Source organism: Polistes canadensis, unplaced genomic scaffold (genome assembly GCF_001313835.1).
Source record: "Polistes canadensis isolate GaletaPanama2010 unplaced genomic scaffold, ASM131383v1 scaffold_211, whole genome shotgun sequence".
NCBI lineage: Eukaryota > Metazoa > Arthropoda > Insecta > Hymenoptera > Vespidae > Polistes > Polistes canadensis.
Window position 1 is genome coordinate 155,061 of NW_014569758.1, and position 14,472 is coordinate 169,532.

General features: G+C 35.3%; 1 protein-coding gene across 6 annotated transcripts in view; it reads right to left on the reverse strand.

Annotated features, from left to right (window-relative positions):
- Nucleotides 1–14,472, reverse strand: part of LOC106790052 (neuroligin-4, X-linked-like) — a 163,573-nt gene that overhangs the window by 41,158 nt on the left and 107,943 nt on the right. The window lies entirely within an intron of this gene.

The window sequence follows — 14,472 nt, forward strand, 5'->3', positions numbered from 1 at the left end:
AAAGTTAGTTAGAGAAAGAGAAATTGCTCCTTTCGTTGTCTTCTTTGAAAATGCAGTCATCGTCGACTGCGTGCCGGACTCCGAAGAGTTCCCTCAAACTTTTTTATAGGGTTACGACTTCTAAGGTCAACATTCTTCTTTGTTTTAGGAAAAGCTTTCTATTTTACTTCGCTATTATATTCTGCATCTCTTGCTCTACATTACTCTTCCTTACTTTTCTCCAGTCCAATATAGCTGGCTACAATTTTCCATTCAAAATTATACCTATACGTCGATATATTACCTAGATAAAAAGTATTAATCGTTTTACGCTCATCGTATGGTTTTTATCTGACGTATCTGCATAGGTCATAGGCTGGATAGTTCTCCATTGAGCGATTTCAGGCTTCTAATTCGTGGGCTTGGACCAACTGGCAAGTTTACGATAGGTAGTTGTTCTAGCTAAATCCTGATTAACATATCGATTTGCATGGACAGTCCCGAGGACTCGGGGCTCGCGATAAAGCATCGTATTTTGAGCAGAAGATGGGAGAATGGCGTTTTCCCTCGATTAGCGGGACCGAATTAGGATACTAATTCGCTTCGACTACGTACACGCGTGTCTATTCGTGTGCTATTCGTACATACGTACGTTTGGATTGCAACGAAAAACACAGAAACACAAAATAGGGAAAAGAAAAGAAAAGAAAAGAAAAGAGAACGAGTCGATAAATCCGGATGCTGGGATGCGTGAATGCCGTGTCGTATATGTTCTTTCGAATTTATGCAACATCGATGAAAGCTCCGACGAAAGCTCCGACGAAAGCTCCGACAAATTGAACGCGACGGAAAAACATAGAGGGCTGATAAAAGCGCGTCGCGTTTTGTAGCCGATAGACTCGATCGCATTCGAATGCGCATTTCGAATTTTTCGAGTCTCGCTCGCCTGAACTCGTTTCTATCTATACGCTCATCTGTTTTTTTCTTTTTTTTTTTTTTTTTCTAATTTTCTCACCTACAAAATTGAAGCACGAAATCAACATTTTTGCAATCAATTTTTTCTTAGCTCGTTTATTCGTCGAAAGAAGATCGTCGTGTATTTAGTCGTCTTGTATTTCCAAACGATTTCGTATTTTATATCACTTTTATAGGAATAAATAATTGTGAAATGATTTTTCCGATTTTCAAATTGACTTTGATAAACGGATATTGTGCTATTTTTGATTGTTTTTTCCAAATGAATTATGCTCGCAAACCGAGGTTCCACTGTATTTCGTTAATCTCTCTGGCAATATTTCTTTCGAACAACTACGAGAACCGAAGGTTGATTCCTAACGAGGGTTTGCTATCTTTTCGGATTTTAATTAATTCAAGTGCTACAGGGCAACGCGAGTAAAAGAAAATTTTATCGTTTGTAAGAAATGCCGTAGGAGAGAGAGAGAAAGAGTAAAAAAAAAAGAAAAGGATTTGTTACTATTTTTATATACTTTGGGACTATTTTTGATTCAGTTAACTTGATACCTTGATATAATTTTCCTTCTTTTCTTCTCTCGTTCGGTCTCTTTTTGTCAGTGCAGTGCCGAAATTGTGGCCGGAAAAAGAATAGAAAGAGCCCACCTTGAGAATACGGAACGTCCAGCCTTGAGAATAGACGGAAATTTTGCAAGGATAACCGGAATTTTCGGTCCAGTTAATTTTTTCTTTCTTTTATTCTTCCACTTTCTTGTTTGCATAGAGCTTACGTTGAACGAATAAAAAAGGAAAGGAAGAAAAGTAGGCGAGTGAAAAAAATGGCGAGGAAGATGAAATAGTAGGAACAATCAAATACGATTTTGGTGGAAGAAAATGAAAAAAGTCTTTACCTTTAAGGAAAGAAGAAGAGAGTGATAAATGAGAAATCGAAGTTGTGGGAGGATACCTTCGACGGAGACTTCGTTCGACGTAAAAGCCATTGTCGTTGGGATTAAGGCATTAGTTGCTTAGGAAGTATCGTCCCATCTCTCTTGAGCGCAGGCTCTACGAAATATAGGAAATATCGTGTAAGTTTCTAACTACCTATACATACACGCGCCACGCGTTCCCCACTTTTGATCGGCATCGAATAATCGATTAAACTTTTTTAACTTTATCTTAACTTTTATTTATTATATATATATATATGTTTTATTTGTCGATTTATTTGCGCGTTTTGATAAAGTGGTACAATTCGTGTATATACAGTGGTACCTCGGAAATGTGCTTATAATTTAAAGCACTCGTATATGCAAACCAATTGCGCTATATGAAATAATGGACAATCGGATAATTCATTTCATGACTATTTATTTAGGCAAGCGTATTCGTACCGCTCGTATCGCAAGACATCGTTCGTTTATTAAATTTCCTAGAGAAGTAACTGGAGTCTGTAAAAGAGACATATATTATATTGTATATATGTACATAAAAATTATGAGGAGAATGAAAAGTTTCAGTAAAGAGGATAGGACAGAAAGTTTGTAAAGTACTTCGCTAACAGAGTACTTACCTGATTAAGGCTTTGGTATAATTTCAGGAGGAGTAGAGTTGGTTAAAAGATGCGGTGGTAAGGGAAAGAAGGAGTAAGAGGGCGAGCAAAGGAGGATCCCTCGGTAAGAGTAAGTTTAGGTATCTTAGTTATATCGAAATGATGAAACGCACGTCTCGTGTAGCCACTCTTAGAAGGAGAATCTCAAAGTGGACCCAGCTGCAACTGTGAAAACTCCAAGTTTCCAGCAAGCAGTTATTCTCGAAAAGGAAATATCAAGCTGATAGACGTAAAAAGATCGAACACGAGTCAGCTCGAAAGAGTTTGGATCGCGTTCGCTAATATCGAAAATCCCGTTCAGCGACTCTTCGAAGTATCTTTTGCGAACATTTTTGTCGATAAAAAAGTATTCGATGAAAATCGAAAAAAGAAAGTATTGGATATTCTTATCAATGTATACACCACCTATGTTAGAATGAAACCTTTATAAAAAATGATGCACGCGTCAAGATAAAAGTATCAAACGGCGGAGATGGTTTATGTTAGTACGAAGAGTATCGAATCGTTCAAAGGAAAAAGCTTCAAATTACAATCTATCGAGATTGTTTCTATACGACGATAGTATCGAGTGGTCATGCGTTTGAAACGACTCCTTATTTTAACATGCACCAATGTTATTTCTCCTAGAGGAATGCAAACAGATACGTGCTTGTTGATCCAGGAGCACGATTCATATTTACCTCACGTTACTTGGAAAAGAATAAAGATGTAAATAAAACAGTGTCGAGCTTGCTTGTTTTTCTAGAATTTTATCTTAGAAATAGTCGGTAAGAAGAATGCTTTTTAAATGCATGATGTGATGCAACTAGATGAGTATGCAATGAGGGAATGATTAAAAGAACGATAACTAGTGTTTCTTTAAAATTCATTTTATTTCCTCTAATCGTCATATTTATCTTAGCACGCGTGTAGTAACGTTAGGAGAAAGATTAAAGAGCCTTTGCAATGGCGTAGTCTAAATAATAGAAAATTAAATCGATGTCAGCGATAGCTTTTTAAATTGCTAGAATATGTGAAACTCTAAGCGTGAATGATGCACGCGAACGAATTTATAATTCCCCATCGTGTTAATGTACGTATTAAGTATAACTCATAACGGTGATGTTTCATGCATGAAATCGAGCCAACATAAAATTGCAAAGTAATTAATAATATTATATATTCTCGGTACTATTGTATTTAAGAGTAAGTCACTCTTGAGTTTCGATGGTCCACGTTGGATTTCACAGAATTTGTAATAAGCACCATAAGCAATGATTTATCTTAGAATAAAAATGAATGGCAGAAAAATGATAAGAAGTAAATTTGTTGTAAATTTTACTTAGAATATTTTCAAGTCGTTGGTTAATGAATAAATTAAAATAAAAGAAAAAGAGAATAAAGGGAAGAAAAAAGAGAGAGAAGCATAAAGGAGTTTTTTCGTTAGATCGGAAAAATAACGAATTTAAATGGAGTAATCGGTTTTTATCGACCAACGACAGCATTTTCATATTCTAACGTTCTCGCGGAGCTTGTTTAGCCGCGAAAGAGCTTCCACCGGTGGCTCTTTCCGTTCCCCTCTGAAAATATTCCTGCAACTCTCTACCTGAAATTTCTAAAAGCTTTCAAGATCGACGATTCCTTCGTTGACTCGATGAAGAAGCGCTGGAAAAAGGGCATGCCGAGCGGAAAAGTAAGAGGGATAAAAGTAAATAACTAGAAAGTAAGAAGGGAAGGGAGGGAGGATAACATCGTGTTACTTAAAAATTATCAATTTGTTTTTCCTTTAAAAGTATGTGGCTTAAAAAGGACGCGTCAAAAGAAAAAGATAGAGAGACAGATACTTACACAGAGCAAACTGCTAATTGTAATAAGTACGCGATGGCAAAGTAGGTAAATGGGTATATTCAATTTTGATTTTTCATTATTACTTTAGTTTCTTTAGTATATGAAACAGAAAAAGAAGTTTGAGAAAGAAAAATCAGGCAAAGTTAGAGAAATTTGTCTGTGGAGAAGGAAGGTTCGAGGAACGAAAAGATATCGACTGGTCGTAGAATACCTTACGACGACGGTTCTCGATTTTTCTTACGTCGAGATCTTGATCGATTTCCTTATCGCGTTTTTCAATACTTTTTCCAAAGTAAACATAGATATTCGTGTATTTTAAAAAGGTTCGAAGGGAAGTAAAGAAGTTTCTCTTTGATTTGCAAAATTGATATCTAATGTCTCGTTGAAATCTTCATGTTGTTTTTACGATAACAAATTGTCTCTTTCTTTCTCTGTTGCTTCTATTCGTTTCTTTTTTCATCTCGTTCAATGGGTACTCGTACAATACGGGACGATAAAATCTCGTATCGTGGCTCGCGAACTCCATCAATTTTATCGTTATATTTGATCTTACTTTATTTTTTTTGTTTATATACACCCTCTGATCGAAAGTTCGATATGATAAGCTTCGAAAGAGAGTTTTTATTTTATTTTAAACGATAAATTTATATTTTATTTTAGTAAAATTTAGTCAATCTACTTGATCGGACTATCGTTCGCCATTAAAATGTTCATCTTCGTTATTTCTTTACTTTCTACGTTCTTTACATAGACAGACGCATGCATAGAGGCACATTTACTCGATTCCATCCGCAAAGTACAGGCAAGTAGCCCTGCATATTTAATGGAACGTTTCTCTACATCCTTTCAGCCGGCAAGTTTCTAGGTATTAGCATAGTAAACATGGATTTACGTTGTACCTTAGACCCCCTACCGTTCTGTCACCAACGTGGATGTTCAGTCCATACGAAGGAGACAAACAGGACTGAGAGGGAGAATCTCTTCTCTAACATAAGCGAAGGAGCAAGAAGAGTGAAAGCAGGACTAGGTACAGAACGAGGCCTAGACATTTGCTCAAGAAACCATTTCCAACGCCATTTTACCAACACTCCTAACCTTTGTGCTATATCGCAAAATATACACAAGGCATTTGCATACGCCAATTCATTTAATTACATTAATTAGGAAATTTATTAAACCTCTACCTCTATATTTGATTTATTTATATTACCTATGTCTTTTCATATAATTATATATAAATAAGTATATATATTGTATAATATATTATTTATTTATTCGCGTATTATATTTTTACTATCAAAGATCTTCGAGTATTTCATTCACGAATTTCATCGTGTTATACATACGTATGTATAACATATGTGTTAGCAGGAAGATTTCTTGTATTTGCACGCTATATGTTCATCGAAGGTAATACTTATTTAATTAGGAAATTAATTGAGCGTCTTACTTGTTTACTTATTAAATAGATAGAATATATGTGCACGTCCATTAGTTGCTAAGTAACTTATTAGATGCAGGTAAATGAATGGAAGAAAGTATTTTGTTATTCTCATCCTGGTCAAGAAAGATTATCGAGTGGTCTCATCTCGTACGCAATCAAGAAGATACGTTTTAATGTTAAAAGTAAATATGTCGGTGGAAAAATTAAAGAAGAGTATCGGTATTGTTAGGAAAGACTATTAAGAACGTTGAACGGAACCACAGCAGTCTTCAGCACAACTGGCTCTATTCCAATGACGTTGTTAACTTAACGGTGATTAGCCTTAGCTTTGCCATATCCCTCGAGTTTCTTCATGGCAAAAAACATTTCCCACATTTTTACCTTTATTCTTAATATTAAAATGACTTTGAAAAATACGTATCGCGTAAATAAATTTGCTTAGCGGTAGGAAGGAATTCTTAAGGAAACCTTTCAAATTTGTCTTCTTCGTAAAGATTCAATGACGTAAATTTAATAAGACGTAAGAAAGGGGAAAGAAAACTTAAGTACGCGCATGTTCCATGGCTCTTGCAATCACGCACTATACCGTCTCCGTAGTGTCTTTATTCTTGATTGGATGCTCGCCCAAATCGATACCTCGGGGCTAACTGGCGACGTCTTTTACTCGACCTCGTACTCACCCTCGTGCTCCACCTCGCCCTCCTCCTCGCCCTCCTCCTCGCCCTCCTCCTCGCCCTCCTCCTCGCCCTCCCTCTCGTTTCTTCTTTCCGACCTTTATTTCCTCTCCTTCTTCCTTTCTCCGTTACGTTAGCTTCTTCGAGTATTCGCGTCTCGTCGTTGCTCGATGATAAGAATTTTTACAAAGAACGTTAGTATTTTTTTGTATCGACCACGATACAAAAAATAACACACGAAATGCTACACGAATAACAAAATACTATTCTTCTAATTGGACTTTGTTGTTACTTTTTTTAATATTTTATATCTTTATGTACAATGCGCGCAATCTATATTCTACTGTGTGAGGTTTGTTTGACTAATTAAATTAAATATAAATCGTAGTAATAATATAGTATGGTATTATATAAGAAAAATATGAAACGATTGTTTTCAAAAATATAAGCTTGTTTTTCGTGAAAACTTTCGGGGTTTAAGTAGGATAAGCGAAAAAGATAAGAGGGATCAAGGATTATGTGTGAGCATTAGGTAATTGCTTCATCGAAATGGTTTTCGATTAGTCACGTATGCAATATATTGCTGAATATTGTACGGGAGCTAGGTATACATGAACTACTACATGTATCTCTGCGTATTCCTATCTACATCTATATGTATATGTGTGTGTGTGTGTGTAACGGATGCACGCAATTACGATTCAAATTTTACGACTTGCTTAACTTAAATTACAAGAGACCAATTAAGTGGAATCGTGCCTGGCCGTGCACACTGGCGAGTTTCGTTTTTCTCTCTCTTCACAGCCCCGTTCTTGGCTACGTAGTTCCAATACAAACGCACATATACATGTTCTCTTCCTATCGTGAACCCTTTTTATCTCATTTTACATCCCCCATTTTACATCCCCATTTCATTGTTCCTACTATCAGAAGAATTGCTGACTTGCAAGACCGTTGTTATACCTATAATCGTTCGATTTCTATGATTCTACGAGCGTAGTACGAAGAGTAATTAATGAGATACTTCTTCCAATAATATTTTTCATTGATCGAACCCATGTCATTTTGAATGCCTACAAACATAACCGGTTCGAAATCATACGCGAATCATGGCGCGGAAATAACTTATGGGACAACCTAATAGTTGACTTTTGACGATAACTCGGTGCACTGTTGGAATAATTCTAGCAACAAACGTAACTTTGTGATATCGCGATCCAGTATAGACGTGTTTCTGAATTATTATAGTGACCGTCGACGCCGGATTTAGCTTCGCCCTAAGCGTTTTCGTCGATTAAAAGGCTACTAGTATATATAGCTTGCGATAGGTACATAATGTGTTCGCGAACATTATATACGGTAATGGGATAACGAGATTAAGAGCTTACACCGGGGGCATGGTGTATCGTTGAGAACGGCTTTGGCTATGGTTACAACAAGCCTGTTTTGTGTTTCCTTGCGAAAAAATCATTCCACGGATTGTTGTTTGTTACTTTTCTTAAGATTTCTTCAAGATACATTTCATTTTTTTGGACGTATAATCTTTTTCATTACTTAATTTTCTATTATACATTCTATCAGTTAATTTTAGAAAAAATCTCGACTTAATTTTAGAAATAATCTCGACCTAATCGGTAGAGATAAGCGATAGATATTTTTTTTTTTAATTACAGACATAGTTTTTACGAACTCGTAACATTCTCGAGAAGTACTTGGAGATTGTTCGGATTTCACGAAAGTTATTTATATTCCTTCCTTATTATCAGCGAGAATATAAATGCTGAGATATGAAATGGTGGAGGGTGTTAGTCTTAAAAGTATTTTCTTGTTTTAAAAGGTAATAAAATGGTCTTGACGCGTTAAAGAGATGCATGGAACGTGAATGAAGAGAGAACAAAGTAAGTAAGAATCATCGTACCTTGAAAAAGGTAAATCCCAAGGAATTATTTTAGACAGTCGTAAAAAAAGTTTAGGCAATAATCAAGTATAAGTATTTTTTGAACGTTGCAATGACCACTTCGCAGAATTATTTGTTCGTATCTTAGCTTAGCTCGTCTAATCATAAATATAATCTACAGATGGTCATTAGAGGAACATATACGGAAAAGATCTTAAAGAAATGAGTTGAAATAAGAAGATAGGATTCGAAAGCGATGGAATCGAAAGAATCGAAAGAGATTTTCTCTTTTCGACAGTCGACGGACTTCAACCTCGGGGATATTCCTAAGCAAACGTTTCCAGACGGTAAATTCTTCCTCGCTTGACTGCCGCCATCGTTCGAGGAAATGTACCTAAACTATTCGGAAAGCCAGGCTTTCCTGTAATTCACTTTGAAACTTGGAGCAATTTCGGTAAATCGCTTAGCGTACCACGCAGCTGACCTTTCTCGGGCTTACGCTTTTCTTCGCTCACGCTCGAGACAGCTGCTGGATTTCTTCTTCTTCTTCTTTTTTTCTCTTTTCCTCTTCTTCCCAAGCTGTTTTTATATCCCTTATTCTTCTTGATATATCGAAGGATGGATACTTTTCCATATCGAGTGAATAGATTGTATCATCTTCCAAGTTATAATGCATTCATTCTAATGTAATATGCTACGATATAATTGCGATTATTATTGAGTAACCGAAACTAGTGCATCGTGCTCAGATAATACATTAAACTTTCATTCCATCGAACTTAAGCACTTGCCGATACTTTCAACGAAATTTTCCAGCCGAACACTTTTATCATCGACGATGCGTTTCAACGCGTTTCGAAATATCTAACTTCCGTGAGAAAGTTTTTTTAAATAAATTCGTCGAAACGAGATCGAGTAAAAGGAGACGCAAATTCCAAAGTTTTCTACTACGAAATGGTAATCCAGCGTATCGATAACTTTCAAGGTCTTGCTTTTGGTATTTTTCAAGCTTCCTATTACGTATTGTATCTCAGAAGATCCAGGAAACCAACTTGAGAAGACTTTTCTCTTTCGCTCACAATCAGAGTCAGAAACGAATAGACGTAATCCGTCTACGTTAAGATCTCTCGTCGGGAATATTTATTCGGCCGTCCGTGTTGTTATGTTAATATGTAATATGCATATTATTTATTATGCAAAAATAAATGTCTACGAACAATAATTAGGAAATGATAAGGTATTTCGTTTGATCGTTTGATTGATTACTAGAAATCTATATAGACGATGAAATATAAATAGAATATAATTGTAGGAGACCGCCGTCTTATCTTTTAGGTCTGTCGACAAAGACGCTGCTTTGTTGAGGAGAGTGAGTGTTGAGCGATGAAAGAGAGAGCTTCTGCGTTTTGTAATAGAGATTAGAATAAAACTGTGTGCGTTTTTCCCATTAAAAATCCTACATAATAAAGATATATTCCTCGGTTAGAAAAGTCTACGCTTAATTTGAATAATTTATAATATATAATAGGAAAGAAGCGTGGCGTGTCTTTTCACGTTGTCACGTTTTTCAAGAACGTGCCAATGAATTTTAATCTTATCTGCACCTTAATAAAATAGAAGTCGTACGCGACTCGATAACCGCGAAGAGGAGGAACAGGCCAATCTGTAACTTTTCTTCCCCCAAAGGATACGAATGAAAATGAAATTCTCATACGAATTACAAATGATCAAGTTCTTTTCATTTAATATTACGTTTATCTTACCGTCAAAGCAGGAAATCAGTCATTGCTAGTAATTCCTCGGCATTACTATGAATGCAAAGAGCCTTCAGACGAAGTCGGAAATAATAGATTAGTAACATATACACATATTATTGCAATTGCATTTTCATGTTCATGTAAAAAGTGATAAACATTAAGCGAAATATCATATTATCTAAGAGGAAGAAATATTAAATTCTCGGTAGGAAATTCGAATAATGTTTCCTCTGTAGAGCGCAACGAGAATACCTATGCATGAATATATTATATCTCTACATGCCTATGTATTTTCTTCATTTCGAAAGAAAACTTTTAACTTTTAATAACGAAACGTTGTGCACTCTCAAGAGATTCATTCTCCTTTGTCATTGAACGTTTGCAAGAAATGTCGATGGAAGAAAATATTTATTATAAATTATATAAAAGTTCACTGACCAACGTAGAACGTATGCAATTTTTGTCTATTTTTTGTTCTCTCAAAGGTTTAGGAAATTTTAGTTGGAACGATATAAAGCTCGTACAATTAAGGTGAAATGTACTCTCATTCAAAATTACTAGCATGCCAGGGAGAGGGGGAGACGGGGGATGGTGAATTGTTCGTTCGAAACATTGTTTAAAATACGATTCCACGGAGATTTCATTTTGTAGAGCATTGTGGTCAGAGTCCGACACTGTAAGTAAGTATCCCGAAGGTACCATGGACCAATAGTATTATCGCAGGACGCTAATATTCACCCTCTGTATTCATTTTCATTCGCATCGACTAGCATTTTTTATCGATAAAACTTACCAATAGGTAATCAACGAGTAGCGCCACTTTACGATACTTTTTTCACTTATATTCTTATCTTCGTTAGTTTCTTCGTCGATTTTGATGAAATTTAAATTAGCTCGTCGATCGATATTAATATATCGTAGATTACTGTCGACTAATATCGAATTTGGTTGTAACGCGATTATAAACGAATGCATGTGATATAAGTGTATAAGAAAGATTATTCATTATATTTATTATAATACGATTGATTATAAAAACGTTTGGGTTTATCGGTAATATCTGACAATTTAATAGGAGAGTTGGTCATATTCGAAAATTGAGGTAGCAAGATAGGAAGGCACGGCGACCTTCGAGAAAGCGATTACGAGGGCCGAGATTGCAGCCCAAAGATAATTACATTGAGATTTCCGTGGGACTAATAGTACGACAGCTATTTCGTCCGTGGCACATATAATCGCATCGACGAGAATATCAAGATTAGAAACGCATCAGGTATCGAGGATCGATCATTAATGTTTTAGTTTTATACCTAACAGCCTAACATCGGACAAATATCTAATATATCTCTAATTATCCAATCTGAATTCTAGTTAAAATCTTTAAGACCTTTTATTGGTTCGTATGATCTATCATCATTTCACGTGAATTGCTTTGTAAATGTGCATGCGTATATGTATAGTTTAAGTAAACGTAATAGTTAAGTATACGTACCACCTACACATTTTCCTAGGTTTTGTGCTCGTACCTTATATATGTATATACCGCAATATGTTTCACTCGGGTACCATAAATATATTATCTCGTTTATGGCAGGCAACCTCCTTCCTCTTTTTCTCCCCCTTTTCTTCCTCCTTTCTTCCTCCTTTCTTCCTCCTTTCTTCCTCCCTCTGCATCTTTTTCACGCGAAAGGAGCTTCTTTTTCGCGGTAAAGCGAAAATCGTGTCGCATATATTCGGTCGATCGTTCGTGAAACGCGTTGATAAAATTTAATGCGTTTTCCGCGATACCGAACTGACGCGTCTCGTCAGCTATATAACGTTGATGTAATCTCATCTTTCCAATTCTATTTTTTCCACGTGCAATGATTTTCAGTTAACTCCAAGTATTATAAGTGCCTTCGGTATGACATTTAGAATATTTTCAGTCTTATTAAACCATATTGTTAGTATGCACACCTCCGTAGCGAATGATTACTTTTGGAAGAAAGAGTAGAGATACTAAATCGATTAAATTTGTGTAGTCGAATTTAGAGAAATTTCAGTCTTAATGCACGCCAAGGTTTATTGCGAGGGATAAGGATTTTACAAAACTTTATAGTCCTAAAATCGAAGTAAATTTATCGACGACGCTAATGACTAGGGTGAAAGAGATGCACATTCGGTCATAAAGTAATACTTTTTGGGAGGGCTCTTCGCATTCAAGATTTCTTTAGTTAAATTTCCAAGGGACTATGCCAACGCGGTTTTCCAATTAACTCACTAAGTAAACCTCCGACGCGCTTATCCGCGGAAACGGGCTAACTGTACGAATTTCGAGAAATTTCGTGGGAAGGCCGCAGTTTTCTTCCACCTACTTGTAAATAAAAATCTAATAAATCTGAAAAACTCGAGAGGTTAATTCGTAGCAACGAAATAAGATAGATGCTTCAAATTCTACCTTCTTCTTCTTCTTCCTTTCCTCTGAGATACGTCTTCGAATCTTTTTCAAATAACGTAAATGATGCCTTATAAGACATGAAAATAAATAGTATTAACATGAAATAATCCATTTTTCATATAATCTCCTACATAGATGTGCCTATGCACGGCATATATTGCTTGTAAAAAAAGAACGAATTCTTTGGTCAATCTCGAAATTGGAAATTATTTATGAAATTCAATAGTAGCTTTATTTTTCTTGTAATCGTTATCCATCGATTGTGGCTACGATTCTTCTCTCTCTCTCTCTCTCTCTCTCTCTCTTGCTCTCCTTCGGTCTGTCGAATAATCGTATTGGAAAAGACTTTTGTGGAGACGACAATAGCATGACCGTACCCGTTAGTTTCGTCTTTATTTACTTTTTATTCGCCCACGAAAGTTTTCCTCGGAAATCTTACAAATTGCTTTACTTATGATAACGAGCTGATAAAATTTGCCGGAATAATGTATCGAATAGCGAATTTATCGGAGAAAGAACGCTAATTTCATTCACAATTCTTTTGCTTAATGCTCAAATTCTATTCATCTTGTTACTTACAACTTTGTATTATTTGCTATATTATCTATTCTATTATTTCTTTACTTTATTCATTTTTATTTTTTCGCGCGTATATCTTTTAATGAATATATTATATTTAATAAGTAAATATAAGTTTAATTATTTGTCAAATAAATACGAAAAATGAAATACGAAACTCAGACTCCTGAGACTGAGTTTATACGAAATGAAATAAATAAATAATATTTACCAATTTCGTTAAATGCATATATAATAATATGCAATAATGAAACACTGACGCGTTATGTAAGACAAATTTAGGAAGAATCTATTTGTTTGTTCGTATATTTTGGAAAATTGTTAAATAAATGGATTATTTGATAAAAAATAATATAAATAATGAAGAAGAAAGGAGCGATATATCCCTTGTTTGCCTCCGAGAAGGAAGTAAAAATAAATTTCCATTTAGTTTTCAATCGAATTGCATATTATAACGATGGGAATAAATAAACGACAGTTAATTGAATCACGCGGCAAGAGTAAGCGATCGTATTTATTTAACCGGAGGAAAGTAATAAATTTTTCGGGACTCGTTTCGTTATGGGCATGAAATCAATAATCTAAAAGCAATGAAAAATGCAAATGCACGAACGAATTAATGACAAAGCGATTTAACGAACTATTGGAACGCGTCCAGGCGAATCCGATTGGATGAGAGATGTCAGAGAGGGAGAAACAAAGTGACAACATTTTACCTACGATAGGAACAAAATAAACGCATTGCAAAATTAGATTCGCATTCGAATCGCATATGATATGTTGAAATTATATTCAATTTATTATTGAAATATTTCAAATGTTCTTTTTAAATAAATTATCAATTAGAATTTCGATCCCCAAGACAATAGAGGTTTTCTCGACCAATGCTTTTCTATACGAGAGTTATTTATTTGCAATGAAAGATTTGTCGTTAAATCGCACAGCTAGCTTTTGGCTAACTTTTAAACGGAACGTTTTCAAATCAAATCAAATTGGAATGGTAGATGACATTTTTGTATCACGGAGTACAGTTAGTGAAAAGTTTCATTTCTAATTTTAGGAATTTCGAAGTTCCCTGTATATTCGTTACAGACGTCAAATCGGAAATTGTTTTATACGGTAAAACAAGTATGCGGTAAATGTTTTTATTCTACCATGTTGTTTCGAAACCGTCGAAGTTGTCTCGAAAACTTTACTAAACGTAAAGGTCGCTAAATTATCGAAGTTCCGAGTTTGACGCATAAAGAGAGAGGAAGATGGGTGGGTAGACAGGTAGACATACAAAGAAAGAAAGAAAGATAGATAGATAGATAGA